The 21,156-nt window shown below is 53.4% G+C and overlaps 1 protein-coding gene across 7 annotated transcripts in view; it reads right to left on the bottom strand.

Moving 5' to 3' along the window:
- The window catches only part of STOX1 (storkhead box 1), a 498,526-nt gene that overhangs the window by 447,455 nt on the left and 29,915 nt on the right, over positions 1-21,156 (bottom strand). For 4 of the 7 annotated variants that reach the window (XM_085603567.1, XM_085603565.1, XM_085603569.1 and 1 more), the window contains one exon: positions 2,875-3,035. The exons of the other annotated variants lie outside the window; for them this stretch is intronic. The gene's annotated coding sequence lies outside the window, so the exon portion shown is untranslated. The remainder of the gene's footprint in view (positions 1-2,874; positions 3,036-21,156) is intronic. 7 annotated transcript variants of the gene reach the window in all.

Below are 21,156 nucleotides of genomic sequence, written 5' to 3'. Positions count from 1 at the left end.
GTTCTCTTGTCCGACATTGGAGAAGAAGAAGCGGAGATTCAGGAAATTCTGTATCCTGATTGGGTGAAGGAGGCAAAGGACGATGAGATGCCAAACTGAATAATCAAAGAAGCTGTTGATGTGGAGAACGATAATAAAAGAGAAAAAGTAGAAAACTAGTAGAACCAAGTAGGAGCTTAGAAGCTTTGGGGTAGAAACTGGTCACAAATTAGAAGAGGCTAAGTCAAAAGACACGGTCTATTTTAGAAAATGGCTAACACAGATGGTAGTAAAAGTAGATGTACATTCCTGAAAAGATGGTGTAAAACATGTTGCTGTTGTACAGGATTATTAATGCTTTTATGGAGCATCCTAGCTCTTGTAATATCATTTAAAGTCACAATAGATACAATAGAAGAAATGGTCAAAACAAAACTAACATAGGTACATTTTCAAAGGTAGTACCGACTATAGCAACAAACATTCATTTGCATAAAGATAGGTCTATTAATGATTTTTCTAATAATGCATTTTCAAAATTATTGTATGAATATGTAAAGACTATGGATGTAAGGGACTGCTACGTCTGCGTGCAGTTACCTGCTTCTGTGGCAGAGGGAGTGACTTATCATCACCTTCCAGCTACTTACGGAATAACCTGTAGTGTAATAGCTAGCTTATTTTATGAAATAGGGAAATTAGAGTATTATTTTTCAGATGTAGATAACATTTTTGCATTAGTGCCTGCTAATAAGAAGTTGAATAAGGTAAGACCTGCAAAGGTTTTAGGTGAATTTTTCCTAGAAACTAGTGAACTAACATTAGAAGCTGTGTTTAAATATAATTTGACATGCAGTTTGCAGAAAGAAGAAAAGACATTTTTGAATATGGTTGAGGAAAGAAGGCATAAGATGCACAAAAAGGCAACAGAAGGAAAGGTTGAGAAAACAGCTTGGGACATAGAAATGGAGAAACACCTGACAAAAGGAGAATCAACACCAACGATAGCTTTAGATTGGCCTCAGAAAGGAAAACTTTGTATAAGAAGGAATCAAACTGCATACGATAACTTGTTTGTAGGTAACAGTGAGTGCCATGATACATACCGAATCATGGGTGGATGGGGATTCAAAGGTGGAAGAGATCCAGTATTTCCTGGAATATATTTTATCTGTGGGAATAGGGCATATTATTGTTTGCCAGACCATTGGTATGGCACATGTTATGTAGGCCTGGTATTTCCAAAAATCTTTCACATGGACAGAGAAGAAGGTGTAAATAGTTTAAATAGTCATTTAGCGCGAAGAAAGAGAGAATCTTGGGCAGAAAGTGTGGGTAACATCTTTTGTGCATTGATACCGGCAGTGGGAATAACTCTGAATGCAAATAAAATTAGATTATCTATAGTAGTGGAGCGCTTGTCAACAAGCACTGCTCATGGATTCTTATTGGTAAATACTGAAATGGTTGCCATGCGTGCTATGGTAATGCAAAATCGACTTGCCCTTGACATTCTTTTGGCAAAAGAGGGTGGAGTCTGTGGAATGCTGAAAGTTCAACATTGTTGCACTTACATTCCAGATGAAAGTAAAGATCTAAAGGATTACATTAAAAATATTACTGAATTGCACGATGAACTTGTACCACTGTAGGTTGAAGATGTATGGACAAGAATGGGAAAGAAAATAGCTGCTATTAAAAATTTCTTAGCTAAAATAAGTAGTACTGTTATAGGTAAAATTCTGTTTCCATTAACATGTGTGATAGTTGCAGTATTAGTGATGAGATTAGGGTGTATGTGTTGCAGGAAAAAGAAAACAAATAATAAAATAAAAAGAGATAAACTTAAGAGAAAAGGAAAAGATCCAGAAAAGGATTTTGAAGAGATAGCCTTAGATGAGTGGAAAGACAAAATGTATAAGAAGGTAAAAAGAGATGAATATGAAGAAACTGAATTTTGAGCTATGAGTAAGAAGGCATTTCAAATCTTCGTAAAAGGGTACTAAATTTGGGTGTTTTGTGGTGATAAAATCACCAAAGGGGGGATTGCTGGAGCGAGGTATTCCTTAAGAAACGTATACCTCCTTCATTTCATCATTTTGAATTAACATGAATAACTGATTAACATTAATAGTATTAATTGTTTGCTGTGTTTAATTAATCAACATTACTAATTAGAAAATACACGTGGGAATCGCATTTGCATGGCTTGATTGATACGTAAACTAATTTCGTATGCATACTAATATTAGATATTTAGAATTTGCATGTTTAATGTTGCTTTTGTGATGTGATTTGTGAATTGTGCTTTAAATTGTGAGTATAAACTGCAATGCGTGTTGCTTTTGGCTAGATAAATACATACACATAGTGGGTTTAGTGAGGGAATAACATTTTGATAGTCATTTCCATGTATTAATTATGTTTTATGTTTCTTTGCTTAAGTTGACCTTTCTGGAGTGGCCACAAAATGGCTGCCACCCTATTCTGACGCCCCGACATGACACAGAAGTCACTGAGTGAAGTGCGCCTGCGCTAAAAGATGAGCAACAATAACCTCGTCCTGACCCAAGGCAGACTGTATCCGTGAAGGTCATCCTGGGAGGAGCGCCAAGCACCGAACAAAGGATTTACTTAAACTATGAACTATTATACTTGATGACACAAAGGACACGACCCTGCATGGGAATAAAACATGCCCTTAATGGACTAGAAACTGTTACAAATGTACTCAAAAATTGAGAAGCTGCATCTAATGCAACATTTGATGTATGAGAAGCAGGAAGAATGGTCCTGGTTAACCAATTAAAATTGTTTTGTAACATGTACTGAAACATTTGCAGATAAAAATGTATTATAAAAGTAGACTAGAGAGGGTAGGAGCTTAGTGCTTACTTCTTTGCACCCCATCACTTTACCAGATAGCCTGACGTTATGCTGACGGAGAGGACGGTGACACTGCTGGACAGCTGCTGCCAGAGACTCTGATGGACTGATCAGATGCCCAATTAATTTACGAACTGATTCCTTGATTTATGGGCATAGAGACGAAAGATCTGAAATTGACATAGAGGACGACATTTAGCCAGATTAGGTAAATATGCGAACCAAAAATATTGAATGTTATATGATTTCCTTATGCTTAATTTAGATAAACATATTGTTTGCATTTAAAGAACTGTGTCGGGTTATTATTTAAAGTATTTCAATGTATATTGTCTATTAGGAGTTAGGGGTTGCTATTCCCAGCAACTGGCTGATCCATGGCCAATAGTATGGGAGGAACTGCTAGGTTATAATGTATTTGAGATCCTGGTGAGGTAGGGAGGTATAGGTAAAATTATCGATACTCATCAGCTGATTGGTGCATTCTTCCTCCCATTTCCCGCGCATGAAGTAAAGAAAGGAACTCCCCTCTCTTGCGGACCATTGATACTGATAGTGGAATGAATGATTGATTGGTGTTATGGGCCCCACCAGTGAATGAGTGAGTGAAATATGGTCTGGCCAGTAGCGAGGGGATTTGTGGAGTTCAGCGCTGGAGCACTCCTGTCGCGGGCACCACGACAATGTGACATTTGGAGAATAGTGTAGCCAACCAAACAACACTACACTGCATGCCTACTAACAGTCGCAAAGCTCTCTTCTGTAAGGCTCTTCATGTGCAGGTTGTAGGAGCATGAATACGCTTTGTGCAGGAATATCCTTTCAGCAAACACAACTAGAAGACAATCACAGGCTTGTAGCAGATAAAATGTCCTTTATTGTGCTTTCCATATATCACCAAAGCACTGTCCAGACAAAAGAGGCAACAGGTAGAAGGATTTACTCACGTTGGTTATGATTCCCAAGAGATGCATTTTCTTTGAAATTACTGTGGTCTGTGTAGATAGATGTGGCTGGAACACCATATGTGGCTGTAGTAACTACTCCTCCAACTCACCAAACCTTTTTTAGAAACGCTGTGGCTGGAACACGAGAAGTAGCTGTAGTAACTACTCCTCCAACTCACCAAACCTATTTTTAGAAAGCGCTGTGGCTGGAACACCTACATGTGGCCGTAGCTTAACTACACCTCCAACTCACTGAATCCTTTTTGTAGAAAACGCTGTGACTGGAACTCCTACATGTGGCTGTAGTGTAACTACACCTCCAACTGACTGAAACCTTTTTGAAGATCCTGAGTAGTATTTCCAGGCTGTAGTGTCCGTTGGCAATGAGACTAGTGGGTGGGGCCATCCGTTGACAAGGACACTGGTGGGGCTGGCTTGCCTGGAACTCCATTTTGCTTCATGTAGTTTCTTTAGTTTCACGTACTTTCGCTGGTTACTGTAGTTTCTTGTAGTTTCTTATCTTTTCTCTTGGTTGCTTTACCAATGAGCCATGAAAGATGCATAAGTAAATCCACTCGTCGCCAAAATACTGTTGTGCCCTGTACATAGAGACCCGCTACACCACATCTCCCCCTTTTATAACAACACAAAACCTAACAACCCCTTGGAATATATACAGTCTTACTTGTTGTCCATGGTGAATTCCCCGAACCTCCGGGGCAGTATGATTCTTCTTCCTCATCGTGTCCACTTACTGGTCTCCCCAGCTTTCGGAGTGGTGACCACGCCTCCTGGGCTGGGTGCCCCTTCACTGCTCTCCAATCCTGCTTCTTCCCACTCTTCTCTCTCAGTCCCCTCTTGGGTGTCTGCCTCCTGACCACTCCTTTCCGCGCAGGTTCCGTGTCCTGTTCCCGCCTGGGGACTTCTTTCTACTCCTCCCTGGGGACTCTCCCGATCTGCCACCGGACTCCTCCTTACGCTAGGTGTCCCTGTTTGGTTCGACACTCCCTGTGTCTTCCTCTCATCCGTGGGCATGCATCTCGCCATGCGGTCCTGCGACCATATCTTCCCGTCACTGAGAAGTGCTGACCTCGAGTACGGTTCCAACACTTGGAAAGGGGGGGTGAACTTGCTGTCTCCTTTCTTCCTCTGGATAGGTAGCTTGACTCGTACCCATTCCCCCTTCTCCAGTGCGACTCCCTTTGTGTTGTGCTTCCTATCATAGTGTTCTGTGTATATTGTCTGTGCTTTCTCCAGGTTCTTGCGCACTACGGCTGGGGACCAATGGCTTTGGACCGTGAAGCGTTTCCAGGCCACGTTGTCCTTTGTGAAAGGCTCTCTTCCTCTCAGCACCCTGAACAGACTGTACCCCATTGAAGTGGGCGTTATCCGATAGGCCCACATCAGCCGCTTTAACTCCTTCTCCCAATTGCTTCCTTGGCTGATCGCTGCTTGCACCGACCCCATAATCACTCTGTTGAACCTTTCCGCCGCACCATTCCCGGCGGGGTGGTATATTGGGGTGTGCCGAACTGTGATGCCATTCCTGTCCATGAAGGTTTCCCACTTGCTAGATGTAAACTGCGGGCCGTTGTCGCTCAGGATCCCTTTGGGAATTCTTTCCCTTATGAAGACTTCCGTCAAGAATTCCAGGATTGTCTCTGTTTCCGCGTTGTCCGCTACGTGGACTTCCGGCCACTTGGAGTAGCGATCTACAACTACTGTGATATATTTCGGGATGTCGTTAGTGTCCGTTATGGGTCTCAGGACGTCAATGGAGATCTCTTCCCATGGGTTTTCCGGGCATTCATATCGGCCCAGGGGTGGCCTCAACACTTTTTGAGTCTTATCCGCGTTGCTACATTGCTCGCATTCTCTTACATGGCGTTCCACTGCCATGTCCATCCCCGGCCACCAGTAGTCCTCCTTAGCTCTCCATTTGGTCTTCACTATACCCAGATGACCCTCATGTGTGATGGCTACTATGCGTTGTCTCAACGAGGACGGAGGGACCACTTTGTTGCCGCGCAGCAGGAACCATGGCTTGTCTCCTACGGACAGTTCTTCCCTTACTTCCCAATACTGTTTCAACTCTTCTTCCAGCAATCTCTTCTCCGGCCATCCGTTCGTTACGTACGCTTTTATGGCACTCAACTTCTCGTCCTTTCCGTATTCCTCTTCCCATTCTTGGGCACTTATTGCTCTTTCATGATCACCCGTGAAGGCTACCGCATAGTCTTCCCATCAGCCTTCGTCCTGGACGTCCGAGACCTCCTTGGATGCTGCTCTACTCAGGAAGTCTGCCACTTTGTTCTTATGCCCTGGTAGGTACTCTACATCATAGACGTAGTCCAGTAACCTGAGCGTCATCTTCGCGATTCGTGGAGTGGCATGCTCATGCCCGCATGACGTGAGGACCTTCACCAACGGCTTGTGGTCTGTGCGTAGTAGGAACCGTCCGCCCCATAGGAATTGCCGGAATCTCTCCATCGCCCACACTGCTGCCAACATTTCCTTTTCGATGACACTGAACTTACTCTCGTTCGGGGCTAGCGCTTGGGACGCGAAACTAATCGTGACTATCGCCCAATCTGAGGTCCTTTGCGTTAGCACCGCCCCTAGTCCTCGGTCGCTGGTGTCCGTGGTCAACATGGTTGGAGCATTTGGATCGTATCCATGAATGGGCACTGCCTCGCTGATGTTTCTTTTCACTTCCTCGAATTCTCGTTGGTGCTCCCCCGTCCATAGGAACGTGGATTTGTCTTTGAGGAGCAATCTCAATTGATGGGTCTTGGAAGCGAAGTGGGGAACAAACTTGCTATAAAACTCCGCCATCCCCAGGAAGGTTCGTACATCTTCTTTGTTCGATGGGGTGGGAGCTTCCTTGATTGCTGCGACATTGGACGCTTTGGGTTCTATGCCGTGCCGGCTTATCTCGTGCCCTAAGTACGTGACTGTGTTCATACCGAACTTGCATTTGTCCCATTGGGCCGTGAGCCCATTCTGCTTCAGCACAGTCAAGACTTCCACTAACTTCTTGCTATGATCCGCTCGGGAGGTTCCCATCACCAAGATGTCGTCCTGGAAGTACTGGATGCCTGTTTTCTTGTGGAACAACTTGTGCATCAACTTTTGAAAGACTGCAGCCGCCAGGGCGAGTCCGAACGGCATCCTTAGGAACTTGTAGCACCCGAACGGCGTAATGAACGACGTCAGGTGGTTGCACGATCGGTGTAGGACGATCTGGTGATAGGCGGACGTCAAGTCTATAGTGGAGAACCACTGCGCCCCTTGGGTTTTTGCCAACATCTCGTTGATCCTGGGAAGTGGGAACTTGTCCACCACGCTGTTCTTGTTCAGGTCCCTTAGATCAACACATAGCCTCACCTTCCCGTTGGGTTTCTGTGCTACCACTAAGGGGGCCAACCATTCTGCGTTGTCGATCGCTTCTATCACGCCGTTGTCTTCCAACCTCTGTAGCTCTTCTTGCACTGCAGCCCTTGTTCGGAACAGGATGTTGCGCACTTTGTGGGACACCGGTTGAGCTCCCGCTCTGAGCTGTATCTTGTGCGTAAACTTCGCCATGCGGCCAATGGAGTCTTTGAACACCTCCGGGAATTCTTCTTTCCATCGCTGGGCGTCCTGATCTGGTCTGTCGTCGGTCATGAGGACTTGCATGTGCCCTCCTGGGTTCAACTTCATACCCAAGGCTCCCTGGTCTCTCCAGCCCAATACCGATGGTCCCTTCTCTGCCACATACAGTTTTCCTTCACATGTACGGCCTCGGAATTTGAAGGACAGCGGACAATATCCCACCATGGGTATAGGCTCACCCGTGAACGTTACCGGATGAATGTCAGTGGGTCTCAAGTAGTACGCCGTGCTTGCTGCGAAGTCTTCCTCCCATATCCTCCGTTGTATGATTGTGTAGGGCGATCCTGAGTCCGCTACCATGGTGACTCCTATGCCGCCTATCGTCATTTCGCACTTTGGCTTTTTGTCCGCTGAGCTCTCTATTCCCAGTACTTGTTCCTCTACTATCAGGATTTCATCGTCCTCTTCTTTGTCCACTTCTTCGTCTTCTTCGCGTGCCCCTTGCGCTACATACTTCACCTCTTGCCTCGGGGACTTCCTTCTGCACACCTTTTCGTAGTGGCCTATGAGTCCACAATAAAAGCATTTGGCGCCAAATGCCGGGCAACCCTTGTCGCTGGCGGCGTGGGTGCCGCACCTGTAGCAGGCCATCTTGTTCCATTGCCTTTGCCCTTGTGGTCTTGTCGTCCTGGTATTGAATCTTTTATGGGTCCGTGTGCCTTGCTGCTACGCCGGTTGTTTGCTGTCTGGTGTTTTCCGGTCTTCCACTCTACATACCGCTTGCTCCGGTTGGTTTTCGCGTTTGGCCGCTTCTGCACACCTCCTGGTTAGTTCTGCTTTCTTTACTAAGGCCACAACGGTTTTCAGCGGTGCGTCGCCGTTCGTCCACAGCTTTTCTTGGATTGCAGTGTTCACCGTGTGCATGATGATTTGATCCCTTATTAGGTCTTCTTGTAGGGTACCAAACTTACACGTTAGGGCCAGTTTCTGTAAGGCCGCCACGTATTCATCGACGGATTCTCCTTTATTCTGTTTCCTATGGTAGAAGTTATACCAATCTATTGCTGTGCACACCACCGGGCGGTAATGGGCGTCCAGGTCTTCTATCGCATGTTGAAACACGTCGTCGCCTGCTGCTGTCCTATCTTCCTTCACCAGGTCTTGGTACACTCTTTGCCCTGCTGGGCCCAGATGGTGGAGGAGAATCTTATTCCGCCGCGAGCTCGTGAACGGGGTGTCGCCCTCCTCTTCCAGGGCTGCGAGGTAGTTTAAGAAATACCTTTTCCAGTCCTCCCACGGCATCTCGGGCTCCCCTGTTTTAGCCAAGAAGGGCACTGGGTTCGTTAAAGAGAATGTCTGAGAGGTCATTTTCTTCCCACTGCCGGTGCATCTTACTCTCGGTGTGGACGTGCCCGATGTCCCCTCTTCTTGGACGTCTCTGCCCCTCTCTTCCTCCTCCTGGCTGGATTCTCCACTCGCCGTGGGACTGCCGCCGACTTTCTCCAGGTTGCTGGCCAATTGCCTGCCTAGCGATCACCCTGTACCTTTTTCCCCCCTCCTGGGGTGCGGTGACTGTCGCTGCGGGCCCACCTCGCCTGCTGCAGGAGCCTGGTGCGCCTGGCACGCTTACTTCTCCACCCGTGGCGGTTGGCGCTGTCTCCGCCTCTCTGCCGCGCTCCCGCGTCGTGCACGTGGTGGCCTCTGCTGGGTCCTCTCGTTTCTACCGGGGCTTGGGTCCAGAGTGCATGAGTGTCACCCCTTCACCAGCTCGTCGCCATTGTAATGATGTACCTCCTACTGTCCCAGCACAAAGAACCACACGTACACAGTATTTGTGGTGCACTGCGTTTATTACAAGCATGCAGGAGCGCCAGAGCGGAGCTCTCTCCTTCTTGAATTCGGCGCTACTAATGTCCGGGAAATGGCCGCCGCCGGACGTCCTGTGACGTCACGCGGCGCGCGTTACAAAACGCTAGACCGCTACACCACATTATTTATAGGCTGATGTTCCCGTCGAAACGTGAGGACCCAATCACTCCTCTCGCATGATAGATAGTGCATGGCATGTCTTATCTTTTTTTTGATACCACAGCTTCTGGTTTCCTGGCGCATCTGAGTAGTGGGGGGGTTGCACTAGTGGGGCTACATAGAAGACTGGGGAATGAGCTCATGCAGAGGTGAGACCGGGTAGTAGTTCGTTGCGTAAGGAAGAGCGATTAGAATGGAGAGTGGTGCCATACGAAACAACAGTGAAGAGTAAGAGAAGAAAGTGGGAGACACAACAGAAAAAGAGAAGGAAAAGTTGAGATATAAGTAAGTAGGAGGGGAAAAGACAGACCAGTGAGAGAGATCCGAAGAAAGGAAATATGGAAGGAGAAACGTGGAGACTGACAGAGAATAAGATTGAGAGGAGTGAGGTGAGGTCGGTGATGGGTGAACAAGTAGAATGAAAGGAGAAAGAGAGAAAGGAGTGACGAAGATAGGGGAAAGAAAGAAGGGGGAGAGGCAAGTGCAAGCAACTTTATTTAAAAACGCTGCAATAGCTTTGGAAGAACGTTTATTTAAAACTCTGCAAGACATTTGTGTAAAAAAAGTGGCAAGATGTTGGAGAGAGAGTCTATCAAGCATGCAGCAATAACTTAGACACTGGCATCTCTTATATTGCCATTGGATTTAATTTGATTGTGAGGGACTGGAAATGGAGGGGGTAGAGAAGAAATGGGTGAAGTCATCGTTTCTTATCTGAAAACATTCAACTTCCCTTCTAGAACACACAAACGTTTAAAATTAAAGGCTGCACATTGTCCACAATGTCCACAGAAGTAGCACATACTCTACCTCTCCCTCCCTCTATCTCCTTCTCCCTCCCTCTACCTCCCTCATCCTCCCTCTCCCCCCTCTCCCGCTCTGTCCCTCCCTCTACCTCCCTCTCCCTCTACCTCCCACTCCCTCTACCTCCCTCTCCCTCTCTCTACCGCCCTCTCTCTCTCTGTCCCTCCCTCTACCTCTACCTCCCTCTCCCTCCCTCTCCCTCCCTCTCCCTCTACCTCTCTGTCACTCCCTCTACCTCCCTCTCTCTCTACCTCCCTCTCCTTCTATCTCCCTCTCTCTCTACCTCCCTCTCCTCCTACCTCCCTCTCCCTCCCTCTCCCTCCCTCTACCTCTACCTCCCTGTCCCTTTCCCTCTCTCTACCTCTCTGTCCCTCCCTCTCCCTCCCTCCCTCTACTTCTCTGTCCCTCCCTCTACCTCTACCTCCCTCTACCTCTACCCCCTCTACCTCCCTCTTTCTATCTTCCTCTCCCTCTACCTCCCTCTTTCTATCTTCCTCTCCCTCCTTCTACCCCCTCTCCCTCTCCCTCCATCTCCCTCTAGCTCCCTCTCCCTCTCCCTTTCCCTCCCTCTCCCTCCCTCTCCCGCTCTGTCTCTCCATCCCTCTACCTCCCTCTACGTCTCTGTCCCCCCTCCCTCTCCCTCTGTCCCTACCTCTCCCTCTACCTCCCTCTCCCGCTCTGTCTCTCCATCCCTCTACCTCCCTCTACCGCTCTGTCCCTCCCTTTACCTCCCTCTCCTTCCCTCTCCCTCCCTCTCCCTCTCCCTTTCCCTCCCTCTCCCTCCCTCTCCCGCTCTGTCTCTCCATCCCTCTACCTCCCTCTACGTCTCTGTCCCCCCCCCTCTCCCTCTACCTCCCTCTCCCTTCCTCCCTCTCCCTCTACCTCTGTCCCTACCTCTCCCTCTACCTCCCTCTCCCGCTCTGTCTCTCCATCCCTCTACCTCCCTCTACCGCTCTGTCCCTCCCTTTACCTCCCTCTCCTTCCCTCTCCCTCCCTCTCCCTCTGTCCCTCCCTCTCCCTCTACCTCTCTGTCCCTCCCTCTCCCTCCCTCTCCCTCTACCTTCTTCTCCTCTCCTCCCCCTCTACCTCCCTCTACCTCTACCTCCATCTCCCTTTCCCTCCTCTACCTCCCTCTCCCTCCTCTCCTTCTACCTCCCGCTACCTCTCCCTCCCTCTCTGTCCCTCCCTCTAGTTCCCTCTCCCTCCTTTTCCCTCCCTCTCTGTCCCTCCATCTACCTCCCTTCCTCCCTTCCTCCCTCCCTCTCCTTCTACCTTCCTCTACCTCTGTCCCTCCCTCTCCCTCTCTCTCCCTCTCCGTCTCCCTCTCTCTCTCTACCTCCCTCTACCTCTACCACCCTCTCCCTCCCTCTCCCTCTCTCTCTACCTCCCTCTCCTCCCCTCCATCTACCCCCTCTCCCTCTACCTCCCTCTCTCTCTACCTCCCTTGCCTCCCTCTCCCTCCCTCTACCCCCTTCCCTCCCTCTCCCTCCCTCCCTCTACCTTCCTCTCTCTCTCTACCTCTCTCCTCTGTCTCCGTCCCTATCTGTCTCTGTCCCTATCTGTCTGTATCTGTCCCTATCTTTCTCTAGGTGCAATTGTCCAAATTCTGAATGTGCTTACATCCAGGCGTGCAACGCCCACTGGGCTCAAAGGGCTTCAGACCCAGCCCCCCCCCACACTTACCCCATCGTGTGTGGCAGCCCGGGCAGAGACTGCTTCCCGGGCGCACACACCTAAGTACTTCACAGGTCTTCTATTTGCTTGTTAATGATGCTTTGTTGTTTTTTTCACCCCTTCTTACAACCCCGCATCTCCACTCTGCCTAGAAACAACAAGGCAAGGTCCGTGGGCCACCAATGAAGGCCTGCCGGGCCACTAGCGGCCCGCAGGCCATACTATGAGTACCACCGATGTAATTAGTTTCCACAACTTTAAAATACTTTTTAAGTGCTTTGAACTTGTATTTGCTATTTTGTCTGCTAGAAATGACAGCAAACCTAACCACACAACACAGTATGGTTTACTCCTATCCAAGATGAACAGCAGCAGAGGTGCGCCCAATGCCTCTGACCTTTCCCTCCCCACAAAGACCTTCTCGGATTCTCACAAGCAGGAACGCTCGCTCTCCCGCCCCCGCTCCCAGGCCCAGCACGTTCACTTTCCATATTATTATTTGGATTGATACTATTTATCTGACATGGGGTTTGACTTCCTTTCGCCTTGCACCAGAGAATCTGGCAAACGAAGCAGACAGAACCAGCAGCAACCATGTCTACAATGTACCTGCTGCACCCTCTGCTTGAATGGCTCTCCTCCACAGATTGTGACACTGCCTGGGCCCAGCACACGCCAGAGGTGCAACTGTAGGGCAGGAAGGCCCCACATTCGAAATCGGTGAAACTACGTCATCAGAGGAAAGCTGTGTGAGGCTGTTCATGTTTTAAAGCGGAAAGCATGGACGCCAATTCCCAAAAACGCCAGGGATAGTGAAAGTGACATCAGACGCCCTTTGACCGTGTGGTATCACAGTGTTGACCCGCATTCCTAGACACTGTGGCTGACCCTCAACAGCCCCTATTTGCTGCTGGTGAGCGCAGATAGGCCAGCCTATATGGCGTTTGCCTCGTCACTCTCCCCATTGGCTACGTCACAGTAAGTGTTACTGTCAAGAGGTGAAAGGCGTCCAATGTGCAGCACAGGGCACCCATCTCAATGCGCACAAGAACGCACGGGGAGCGCTAAGCGCAAAATGCACAGGATGCAATATTTATCTTATGCACAGCACCGACTTCTCATTATGTAATGCACCACTGCATACCTTTGTAAACTGGATTCAGAGGCTTAGTTTTTTCCTGGGTCCAGGCAGTACCCCCCTGGGCCTATTCCTTACATTTGAAATTTACATTTACTGCAGTAGTGCGAGAAGGAATTTCATGAAAAAAATGAATATAAAGTAGGGTTGCCAAAAGAAAAATACAGCCATGTGTTTAAAGACACTGAAAGACCTCGTCTTGACACTAAATAGGGTTATGAATAAAAATGTATGTATTCATTTGTAATGTGACTTTTCTGTCTTTGTTCCCTTTAATTAACACTCATGAATCATTCAGGCAGCCCTAAAACACAATAAAAAGTGTTTTTTATTTATATTTGCTGTTCGAAGTATGCACAGATAAGTGCTGAAAATACGGCTGTAGGTGGCTGCTTATTTTTGTCCTGTATGGGGCATTAAAATGAGCTGGCAACCCTAATCATAAGACTGGAAGTTTGTTGCAGGATCACCACATTATTTCCTACACCCTCAATCCCTATTAATGCCAGAATAACAATACTTTAACTTTTTTTTCTGCTGTACCAGCCTTCAAACTCTGCAATTAATTTCACCAGACTCCTGCAAGTACTGTTCCTACTCATAGTCTGATTTTCTATATGCATCTGTCCTTTGAATCACATGAGGAAGCAGTAAGTAATATGGTATTCTGCCAGTATATCATACTTTTTTTTTTTTTTTTTTTTTGAAATCTGTTTTTATTGTTTTAAAGTAAACAAAAAACATTCTTTGGCATGTGACACAATAGGCAAGCAGAGAGTTGATAGCATAGGCAAGGGAGTGCCCCGCAATAGAACCCCCAACCCCTGCGCCAGGACTTGCAATCAGTCTTGCGTGCGAGCGCCGCCCTCAGCGGAGCCAACCACAGTCTCGTTGACAGTCTCGTATTGGTCTCAACAGGAGTAACAGCATTAACCGTACCTCGGCTGGGTTCCGTGGCTATGCGTGGGTGCTACCCGTCTCATCCAGACAGTGAAGAACAGGCAAAATACCCGCCAGGCCCAAAGATTATACAAAACAAAACCTCAACAATGGCAGCATAAACTGTACATACAGGCCCAATACCCTCCCGGTTGTCGTCTAGTCCCCCCCGCCCCTCCACACCCCCCCCCCGGGAACCCCCGTGTGTGCGTGTGTGTGTGCCCCGGTTGCGATCGGCATTGTGCAAGTGTGGGTGTCGTGGCGCCAAGAGAGGCAGGAAGTAGCCGGGGCATGTCAGCACTGCAGGGGGGCATCCCCGGTTCCACCCCCACCCGCGCCAGCGCCGTCCGCCGCCCCCTGCGGCTCCGCATCGCCCTCCGCGCCCAGGTGCCTGAGCTTCCCCAGCAGCTGCTTCCAGCGGTCCGCCATGGGTTCCCTCCGCAGGCCCAATGTTTCCTCCCTTTGAATGGCGGTCCCCACAGCCCCGGCCCATGCCTGAAACGAGGCGATCCAAGCCTGCACGCGCGGCGGGTCATGCGCTTTCCACCGTTTCGTGATGAGTCGCGCCGCCACCACCAGCCCCAGGTCAATGAACCGCGACGTCACCTTATCTTTGCGCGGTCGCTTAAAGTGGTGCAATATGTGTTCAGGCCAGTCAAATGGAATGCTACGACCCACACTCTCTAGTAGCAGCCCACTGACCGATCTCCAGTAGACACCCAACCGTGTGCAGCTCCACAGCATGTGCAGGAAACCCGCCCCCGGCTCGCCACACCTAGGGCACACCGCATCTGTGCGGTGAAAGTACCGATTGATTAACTCCGGCGTGAGGTAAGCTCTGTGCACGATAAATAACTGGATTTGGCGGAATCGCAAGTTTCGGGGTATACGTACTGGGCCCTTGAGTATCCTTTCCCACTCCTTGTTCTCTAGCGGTCTACCCAGGTCCAGATCCCACTTAGCGCGGAGGCGGTCCAGGCTGACGGACGTCAGTTCCCTCAGTGAGGCTGCGAACCAGCGTATCAAGTGCCCTCCCCTCCCCATGACATGCAGGTATTGCATGGTCAGATGCAGGGCGGGTTCCGAGGTCATATCCCCCCACCGGGCAGTCATGCCCGCCAGCAGCGAGCGGTGTTGCAGGACCCCCCCGGGCGGGAGCCCGTCCTCCGATACCAGGGTCTCGTATGGCACCAGCTCACCCTCCCGGTAAAGGTCTCCCAACGTGCGCACATCGGCCCCCCACCAGTCCGCTAGCATGTGAGCCGTGAGCACCCCCCCTCCACCAGGGGAGCCCTCAAGTGGTATCGCTGGCGCATACGGGATAACAGCACGCGTGAGGAACAAGGCCCTCCGAAAACACCTGTGCGCCACCTCCAAGAGGAGTGGCAGCGGGCGCGCGACTCTGTGAAGGGGATGGAAGGTCCTCGTTAAGTGTTCCAGTGTGCAGGGTGCCAACCCCGAGGCCGTGTCATCCCTGCCCTTATCAGCAAGCCAGCGGGCCACCCATTGTAGTTGAGCGGCCAGATAGTAGTGCTCGAAGCAAGGGGCGGCTAGACCACCTCTGTCTGTTGGTAAATACAATTTCGCGAGCGCCAGCCTGTGCCGGGCACTACCCCAGACAAAGTCCCGCAGCAGCTGACTAAGCTTGCCAAAAAATGCGGGGGAGATGTACAGCGGGAGATTGGCGAAGTAATACAGGAGGCGGGGGAGCATGACCATTTTGGCCAGCGCCACTCTGCCTGTTATCGTCAATGGGAGCGCGCTCCAGAATCGTATCTGCGACCTGAGCGCCGTGACCGCCCTCCCCAGGTTCCCATCAAAGAGGTCGGCTGGGCAGCGGTAGATTTGGATCCCCAGGTAGCGGAAGGTGTCTGCCTTCCATTGGACCAGCGTGCCATCCAGGCAGTATCGCGGGTCGTCAATGCCGGCGTTAAAGGCATACAGGCATGACTTGGCGGCGTTCACACGTAACCCCGAAATGGCGGCGAACTTCCGCAGCAGCCGCGGCAGCTCCTCCGGGACACGCCCCACATCTTGTACATAGACCAGCAGGTCATCGGCATAGAGCGACACGTGGTGGACTGCGTCCCCCAACTGTAAGCCATCTCCCAGTGTCGCCCGCAGAGCCACAGCCAAGGGCTCAATCGCCAGGGCGAACAAGAGCGGGGAGAGCGGGCACCCCTGTCGTGTGCCCCGGCCCACCGGTATCGCCTCCGAGACATGAGGGCCCAGACGGACGCGGACCGTGGGTCGCCTGTACAACAGGTCGACCATCTGCAGAAATTCCCGGTCCAACCCGTATCGTAGCAGCACCTCGGCTAAGTAACCCCACTCTAGGCTGTCGAATGCCTTCTCTAAGTCTAGGATAAGGCACCCTGCCCTGGGCCACCTGTGCACTGCCTCAGTCGCCACCCTGAAGTATCGTCGGAGGTTCAGGGACGTTGACCGTGCTGGGACAAAGCCATTTTGGTCGGTGTGCACCAGGTGGGGGACCACCGGCGCCAGCCGCTCCGCCAGCACTTTGGCGAGGATTTTATAATCCACATTCAGCATCGCTAAGGGTCGGTAGGAGCCTAGCTCCGTGTGGTCCCTGTCAGGTTTGGGCAGGGAGACCAGGAACGCCTCCCGCATAGAAGGAGGGAGCGACCCTACCTCCAGTGCCGTGTTATAGAGCTCTCTCAGCACTGGCGCCAGGGATTCGCGGTACGCTTTATAATATTCCGCGGGCAGGCCATCCGGCCCCGGCGTCTTCCCAGACGCCATCGATCGGATCGCCTCCCCTATTTCCTCCAGAGAGGGGGGCCCGGCAAGATCCTCATTGTGTGCCGCCGTGACCTCAGGGAGCTGGATAGAGGCCAGAAAGTCCCCAAGAAGCTGCGGGGGGCCAGTACCCCTCGCTGCGTACAACTGCCTGTAGTGGTCAGTGAAGGCCCGGTGTATTTCACGCTGTGTGTGGACTAGTGTGCCATCCGCTCTGCGGATCGATCCGATGGGGGCACGCCGGTCCTCCTGTCGTATGAGCCAGGCCAGAAGGCGGCCCGCCCTATCCGCTCCAGCATGCGTCCTGGCCGTGTGCGCAGCGTAGTTGTGGCACCGGAGCCGCTCCAGAAGGTCCGCGTGCCTTTCCCGAAGGTCTGCCAGGGTGTGTGAGTGACGACCCCCTCCCTCTCCCTCCCTCTCATGCCGCAGGAGGTCATTCTCCAAGCGCTTCAGAGAGTCCGCGAGGCCCCTTCGTATGTTCCAGGTAGCCCCCAGACAGTGGCCGCGGATGGTCGCCTTATGGGCTTCCCACTCCACCAGCGCATCGCTCGCAGTTCCTTCATTCGCTTCAAAGTACGCCAGAATGGCCGTGCCCAGGGAAGATCGAAATTCCGGATCCTCGAGCGCGCTCGGCTGGAGCCGCCAGGTGGGCACCGGCTGCCGCTCCACCACCCAGCTAAGCTGGAGCCACAGGGGATTATGGTCGGAGTGCGTGCGGCCCAGATATTCAGAGCGGGCTATGAGTGGGAGTAGCGACTGCGAGCCCACCAACCTGTCCAGCCGGACATGGAGATCGTGCACCGCCGAATAATAAGAGTATATCTTGTCTCTCGGATGGAGGGTGCGCCATAGGTCCTGCAGCGCCCAATGCGTAAGCCAGTCCCCCAGCGCCCTAGCGTTAGACTCCACCACCGCAGCGCGCAGAGGAGGGAAGGATCTGTCCAGTTGAACATCTAGCACCATGTTGAAGTCCCCTCCCAATAGCCAGGGGAGCCCCACGTAGGGGTGCAGGGCTTGTGTCAGGCGTTCCAGGAAGGACGGCTGATCTACGTTGGGCGCGTATATCGACCCCAGCAAGATCTCCTGCCCGTTCAATTTTCCCCGCACCAGCGTGTACCTGCCCTCGCCGTCTACCACCGCCTCCTCGCATCGGAAGGGGACCCCCGCTCGCACCCATATCAATGTGCCGCGCGTGTGCGCCGAATAAACGGTCCCAAATGTGTGCCCCCTCCACCGCTTGGCAAGCCTGTCCAGTTCTGGCCCTGACATATGCGTCTCCTGTAGGAGAGCGATCCCGACAGAGTGACGCTGTAAGTAGGCGAAGATGGAGTAGCGCTTGGACGGCGTGTGCATGCCCCGTATGTTCCAAGTCATCACATTAGTGTGCGCCATCGTGAAGGTAGGAAAACCAGCCGGGCTGGAGGTAGGACATCCGTACCCGGGGAGGGTGACGAGGGGCCAGCCACCCAACCCAGGGGAGCATATAATCGCGCTGCCATGTGAACAGTGTAACTGCCGTGAACAATAGAACAAATGAACAAAGAAGGGCGTATTCCCAACGGGGCATCCGTCCAAACGTCAAAGGAACCTATTAACTATGCAATGTGTCAGTACAGTGCCTGATGGGGTACGCGCAAGAGTGTCGACTAGCTGGCGCAATGTCCCCCCTCCCCTACCACCTCTAAGGGAAGGGAAAAGCAGCAGCATATCGTAACAGGAAACTGTCGCGCTGTCCGGGCTCTAGTACGCGGTAACGGGGACCCCCCACTAGACCGTCAGCGGTGCGCGCCACGGTCGGGCCTTCCTGTACTACCAGGCACCCCCCACGCTAAGCCCGCGCCCCCCACGGGAGGACCCCCCCACCCTCTAGGCCCCGTTCCCCCTCCAGGTGCCCAGTTGCAGGCCAATCGCGTGGGCATACCCTCCCCCGCATGGCGCCCACCGCAGCGCGGTGCAGCAGTGTGCCATCACGCAATCAAGTCAGCAGTCTGTGGGGTCACCACCGGTAAGGCCAGGTCCTCCGATATCATCGTGGATGGGGACGAGGCACCACTAGTCCCCGGGGCGCTGCTCGCGCCAATCTCAATGCAGTCTCCACCAGGCGGCGTCCCCAGAGTCGCCACCGCGTCAAGGACCTCCTGCCGCTCCACTCTGATCCTCTCCGGACTAGGCGCTGTCAGCCCCATCCTCAACTGCTGTCGAGCCCCCCGCCTCCTGCGCCTCCGGGGCCCTCTCTCCGGGCGGCCATCAGGCGCCGCGCCCGCGGGTCTCTCCCCCTTCCATTGCCCCGTCTCCTCCAGCCAGTTCCAGACATCCTCCGGGGAGTCGAAGAAGCGGGTCCCCTCCTGCGCCACCACGCGCAGGCGGGCCGGGAACAGCAGGGAGTAGGGTAGCGCCAGCTCCCGAAGCTGCCTCTTTACTGCCAGGTAGTTGCTCCTGCGCCGTTGCACCGCCGCCGTGTAGTCGGGAAAGAGCATGACACGGCTACTGCCAACCGTCGGGTCACCGGACTTGCGCGTCTCCCTCAGGACCGCATCGCGGTCGCGATAGTTCAGGAGCTTGAAGAGGAACGGCCGGGCCGGGCTCCCGGCTTGGGTTGCTGTGCTGGCACCCTGTGTGCGCGCTCCACCACAAAGTGCTGAGATAGTGTCCCCTGCGGCAAGAGGTCCGTCAGCCAGCGCTCGATATACTGCTCCGGGTTCCTGCCTTCGACGCCCTCTGGAAGGCCCACGACACGTACATTATTGCGACGGGAGCGCCCTTCTGCTTCGTCAACCCGGTCTTCCAATGCATTAACCCTGTCCAACACATCCTGCAGCGCAGCCCCATGGCTGTGGGTGATTGGCTGGAGCTCCCGAAGCGTCTGGCCCTGGACCGTGACCTTCTCCGCCAGCTTGCGGTGATCTGCATGGAGCAGCGTGAAGTCAGAGGTGACCTTGTCGATCCTGACTTCTAAGGACTCCCTCGTCTGCTCCAGACTGGCGCCGAGTTTCTCCACCGCCGCGAGCATAGCGTCCATCTTGGCCGACAGGGCTGCAGATTGTGGCTCCGCATCTCCCCCTAGACGGGATTGCGTGTCCACGCTCCCTGTGCGGGGCTGTCCCTGCTGTGATTTGTCCCGGAGCCGGCCCATCGCGTATTGTTGGGCCGTCGGCATCCGCAGGCCGGATCTCGGTGACACAGGCGCAGCTCGGTGGCTGCTGCTCCACTCCTGTGCTGCGCGCCCCTCCGTGCGGCCGCCGGTACGGGCAAGCGGCAGACTCCGAAGTCCTCAGGGCTCCTGGGCCAGTGTGTCGTGCCCCTCTCCCCTGGTCAGCGCTCCACCGCCCTCCTCACCGGGGTGTGCCAGCCGACAGGGCACTCCGTGGCTCCCCTCACCAGTGCCGTCCACGGCCAGCCAGGCCTCCGACCTACACCCTCCTGCCGCTCCAGGCGCGCCCGACTGGCGCCCTCAGCCCCCCGCTGCGGCTCCGGCTACGCGGAGGCAGGCGCTCCGTCTGACGTCGCCGGGTACACCCGATCGGTGCCCGCCGGCGGTCCGCTGCGTGCGTAGAGTGGCCCCGGTCCGACGTTTCAGCCACCAGGGGCGGCCGGGGGTCCCCCCGCTTCCAGCACGCCTCGCTCAGCCGCTCAGGGGCGCCCCTACCACCCTGGCGCCAGGGTCGCACTACTGTCCTCCTCAGCGAGAACCTTCTCCCAGGGGTGCGCTGCCGGCCCACCTAAGATGGCGGCCCTCGCAACGTGGCGCCCGCAGCTGCCCGCATCCATCCACTGGCCCCCGGCAGTAGGCGTCCTCCAACCGCCGGGTCCGCCAGGCCGTCCGATCGCCGTCGCACTCTGCCCCCGCAGCCGTGAGCCTGTCACTCCGCTCCACCTCTCTCAGGGCGCACCTGCCCAGGCGCGAGCACACACCCCCACAGCAAGGGCGCAGACCGTCTCGCGGGCCCCGCAGCCCCCAGCCACTCACTGTTCGTCGGGCGGTTCAGCAATCGCCGCCTCCTCAGGGCCCGCAGCGACCCACGGCACCTTGTTTCGTGTCCACCGTAGGCCGCACCGTTCACGGGCCGCCCTGGCAGCTCCCCCGGGGCACAACTCCGCCTGCTGCCGTCCTCGGTGTCTTCGCGGGTCGCGCGGCGCGGCCCAGGCCACTGCCTCCACTCCTCCGCGCCTCGGCGCACCAGGCACCTCGCAGGCTCCGACGGGAGTCCTCCGCCGCAGTCACTCCGGGCCTCCCTGAGCACCGCGCTCTCCGTCCTCCGCTCGCCGGACACGCCCTCAAGCCGGCGGCCGCCGCTAGCGAGCAGTCTCGCCTCTTAGGCTTCCTCGCGGATTGCGGTCAGGGGCGATCGCCTCGCAGCTCCCAGACTTCAGGAGGTGTCCCCGCCGTCGTCCTGCGCCCGACCAGCG

Source organism: Triturus cristatus, chromosome 1_2 (genome assembly GCF_964204655.1).
Source record: "Triturus cristatus chromosome 1_2, aTriCri1.1, whole genome shotgun sequence".
Taxonomy (NCBI): domain Eukaryota; kingdom Metazoa; phylum Chordata; class Amphibia; order Caudata; family Salamandridae; genus Triturus; species Triturus cristatus.
Note: the sequence above shows the minus strand (reverse complement) of the source record. Positions and strands in the feature narration are given on the sequence as shown.